We start from the raw sequence: 4,735 nt of genomic DNA, 5'->3' as shown, positions 1-4,735 counted from the left end.
TTGTTTATTAATTACAGCTCTGCTTTAGATACAATTGTGCCATCCAAACTAGTGTTGAAACTCAGAGCTCTTGGTCTGGGCAACTTTATCTGTAATTGGCTAATTGATTTCCTGACAGGCAGGCCCCAGAGTGTGAGAATAGGTAAAACATACTTACTCATCCACAATAGTGCCCAGGACTGGCGCACCTCAGGGCTGTTGTCTCAGCCCCCTGTTGAAAGGTCTGTTTACACATGACTGTGTTGCCAAATATGACAGCAACGACATCATTAAATTTGTAGATGACACCACAGTGTTTGGACTAATAAGCATCAGTGATGAGAGGGCCTATAGAAGGGAAGTGGAAGATTTAATCACATGGTGCCATGATAACAACCTCTCTCTAAATGTCAGTAAGACAAGAGAAACCATTGTTGACTTTAGAAAGATCAGAGAAAATCACATTCCTATTTCCATCAATGGTTCATCTGTTGAAATTGTGGATAGTTTTAGATTTCTCGGTTTACACATCACAGACCCCCCTCACATGGCCGCTCAGCTCTAATTGCATCCTGAAGAAGGCACAGCAGAGACTGTGTTTTCTGAGGCGTCTCAAGAGCTTTGGTGCAAGAACCAAAACTCCTATGAACTTTTATCGCAGTACCATCGCGAGTGTCTTGACAGGCTGTATCACAGTATGGTTTGGCAACTGCTCAGGACTGCAGACTGCTTCAAAGGACTGTAAAGACAGCAGCAAAAAGCATTGGCATGGAACTACCACAACTTCATAACACACCACTCACTACAAAAGGAAAGCCCAAAACATCATTAAGGACATCAGCCACCCTGCTCATGTTCTGTTCTCACTCCTTCCATCTAAGAAATGTTACCGGAGCATCAAATCACACACCACCCATCTCAGTAATAGTTTCCACAGGCAGTCAAGTTACTGAACAGCTAACACACCCATATGCACCTTGTGTTATTGTGTACTGTATATTGTGTATATAATGTATGAATTCATGTGTACATAGTCTATGTAGGTCTGTAGTGTTGTCTTTTTTTGGAGGGCGTGTGTGTGTGTCCCTGTGTCCTTTGTGTTAAGGCAAGAGAGCCAGAGGACAATAATTTAATTGTATTCTGATACACATGACAATAACGTTGAACTTGGGCTTGAACTTGAATGAAAAACCAATACACACAATAATAACAAAATGATAACAGAATAGTAATGTCAAGAGGCATGCATTTTTTTCAGTTTGGGAAGTAAAAGAAATTCTTGTTTTGAATTAAACAAAACAAAACAACGAAGTGCTGGTTGTTGAATATGTAATGTGGACAGGAATGTCATCATTCATTTCACTTTACTGTTTGTGCATAATACCAGAAAAAAGAATTGCCGCTGTTTACTAGAAAGTTCTTGTTTACCACATTTAATATTTTACTCCCATTTTCGTCTGAGTCTAACACAAATTTAGAGTGAGGGGTGGGTAATTAATGTACCATCTTTATACAGCCACTAAGCATCTACACGGGTTTTGTTTGTCCCTGGCCCAGCGGTGAAAAATCCTGGGTCACTTTGCTTTTCTTTTTTTTGCACAGTCCAGCACCCTCACCCTCCTCCAACCCCACACCCCTCCAGCGCCACTCCCTCCCACAGACCACTTCTGATGCATTATCTATTCACACCACCATATAGCACTGCCGTCGCCTGCCAGGTCCTTGGAGGAATAAGAAATGGAGGGGTTAGCGAGGGAGAGAGAGAGAGAGAGAGAGAGGGAGCGAGAGAAAAGGGCAAGGAGAATCACAAAACAAGGGGGGGGTGGTGCAAAATATAGAAGGGGAACGAAAGGGCGGGAAAAGAGTTAGCGAAACTAAAGGAGGGAGCATTTCCTACTCGGGGTGGGTAGCCGGCCTTTTTCCATCCATCATGCCTGTCTCTGTCCTGTCCGCTGAGCAGGGGAGGTAATGAAAGTAATTTAACGTACATCTATAATTAATACGCTCTCTTCGGGTGGGTTGGTGGGTCTGAAGCCGGGTGATGGAGTGTGTTTATTATATCTATGTGAGTGAGGTGGCATGCCGGGGCAGCGGGCCGCCGACATGGTAATTCACCAAGCCATCACTCCACCGACACCGGGGTCAGATTGGTACGGGTATGTGGGCCACCATCGCAGCTTCTAGGGTCCCAGTGGTACGGGTGGAGGAGAGAGAGTTTTTGTTCTCTCTCACCTTCTTTCTAGCTCTCTCTCTTTCCATCTTTCTCTCTGAGTAACCTGAAGAAAGGGGGAGGGGGTGGGGAAGGAGGCGCAGTTCGTAGCAGTGCCCCAGGCCAATGTTGTCCCTCTATGTCATGTTCTCTCTCTCTGTCCATCTCTCTCTCTTTCTTTCTTTCTTTGCACCCCGCCCTCTATCCTTCCATCTTTCTCCAGCAGGACGTGCGCTCCCCTCCAGCCTACTATCATCTCCTCTCTCCTGCCTCTTTCTGCTTCAGCCTTTTGACACACTCCCTCTCTCTCGCTCTCCAGATCCGTCTGACTCCACCGCTTCTTCTTCATTTCTTCCAGCGCTCTCCCCCTCGCCCGCTTGCTCTCGTTCTCCTAGAAAACTCGCCTGATACACTTCAGGAATTCCCCCTCTTCTTCTTCTTCTTCTTTTTTTTTTAAAAAAGCTGGAGTGCTTTGCACAAACCCAGTTCAAACCTGCCTGCCCTCAGTGCTGTCTCCCCTTTGAAACCCCCTGCTCTTTGAATCCCGTTCGTTTGAAGAGAATGCCCTCTGCATCTCTTCTGCAGCGACCCACTCGTATCCAAACACTTGCTCGCAATTACACACACGCAAGCGTGCCAGTGCATACATGAATGTAATCACACGCACACGCACGCACACACACGCAGACACCTTGGGCAAATTCTAGCCATGACATTAATATATTGAATATTGAGAGAAATCTTCTTTCAACTCCAACTGTCACCTTTCTCACTCTGTCTCACGTCCCCCCCCCCCCACTCTTACCCTCTCCCCTTACTCTCTGCTGCATGTGATTAAGGCTTTGTCAACAGATGTGGAGTGGGTCACTAAGTGTTTGGACTTTGCCAACCAGGTGCCCACATGTCTGAATTTAATAGACAGCATATGGCGGCGCTGACTGATGAGCGGGACTGGGCCGGTGACAGGTGCTGAGTCGTCTGTTACGTTGACCACCGCCGCCCCCTCCCCCCCACAACCCCACAACAAACTATCAGAGGACACCTTCTCTCAAACCGCCGTGACCCCTCCGCTGGCACGAGTGCAGCATGCCGGCACGCACACACACACACACACACACACACACACACACACACACACACACACACACACACACACACACACACACGTGCACATGCAACTGCACTCTCTTTTGTCATCAGTCTGTATCTCATCAGTCTGTATCTCTGTCTTATGCTTACTGTTAGAAAATGTCTCACACACCCACACACACACACACACACACACACACACACACACACACACACACACACACACACACACACACACACAATCACATAATCACATTCAACACTAAGTCTTGGCAGCTAAATGCTTGGCTTTAATTTTACCAGTGTAATTAACACTCTAATCTGGTGTAACAGTTGTGTACACTGCTACACCACGTGTAGCATGTTTATAGAAACACATAGGGAGCCCATGCCTTGCCCTTCCTGCACAAATCCTCCTTTCTTTTGCTTCTTTACGCTTGGAGATGTACAAGCTCTGTCTTTTCCTCTCGTCATAGAAGCTTGGCCGTCTTTTGCAACTCATAAACCAATAATAGCTGGATCAGATGTGATAAAAACTCCTCTCAGTAATAACTTGATTTTGAACCGTTCTATATTTATAATCACAGCTGTTGTCATTATTCTGTGAATCAGATTTAAACCATTTTGTGCAAGTCAAGTGCTTAAGCAAGTTCAAATATCAAATATGCAATCAAGTTTAACGACAAATCTTGTTTTCATGCCAGCACGAATATATATATCTATATATATATAGATATATATAGATATATAAACGTTGTTAAAAGAAACACTCAATGGTAGGGAAAGTGCTCCGCAAATAAGGAGCAAAGTAATCCAGTGAGTCAAGTAAATTCTTTATGAGACAGCACAAGCCTGTTTCATGCCATAAGCAATCCTGTACTGTCTCATAAAGGATTTACTTGACTCACTGGATTATATATATATATATATATGTGTGTGTGTGTACATGTGTGTGTGTGTGTACAGACGCAGTTGGGTTTTAATGGGATTGTGAGCCTGATTTTGGAGTTGTAGATTTAATAAAGTTACTTATCCATATATTCCAACCCAGTATATCCCTATTATAAAGACATGCAGTCAAAAAAAATCAGTTGTTTAGGCAAGTTTCTTTATTTTCAGCCTCCATTTCTGAGATAGAGAAGGGAAAGGGATCGTCCCAGTTCTAAGTTTGTGCGGCTCGTAAATGCATAGTGGTTTATTGTGCTGGAAATTAAAATTCCTAAAAAACAAATTTTTTTTCCACATCTGTTGCAATTAAATTGGTTTATAGCCCTACGGCGTACTGGAAGGGCCTGTGTCTCTGTCCTGGGAATGAATAACTTCCATTCTGCCACTTCCCCGAGAGGAGATTGTTGTATGGGTTGCCTATGATTGGGCTTTAAGTGGTAGAATATCCTTGCAGCCCATCCTCTCTTTCCCTTTCCCAAAAATCAGAGGAGAGAGAGACGCGGTTTGGCA

This window comes from Lampris incognitus, chromosome 2 (assembly GCF_029633865.1).
Source record: "Lampris incognitus isolate fLamInc1 chromosome 2, fLamInc1.hap2, whole genome shotgun sequence".
Classification (NCBI taxonomy): Eukaryota; Metazoa; Chordata; class Actinopteri; order Lampriformes; family Lampridae; genus Lampris; species Lampris incognitus.
The sequence above is the reverse complement of the archived record's forward strand: the minus strand, read 5'-3'. Positions refer to the sequence as shown.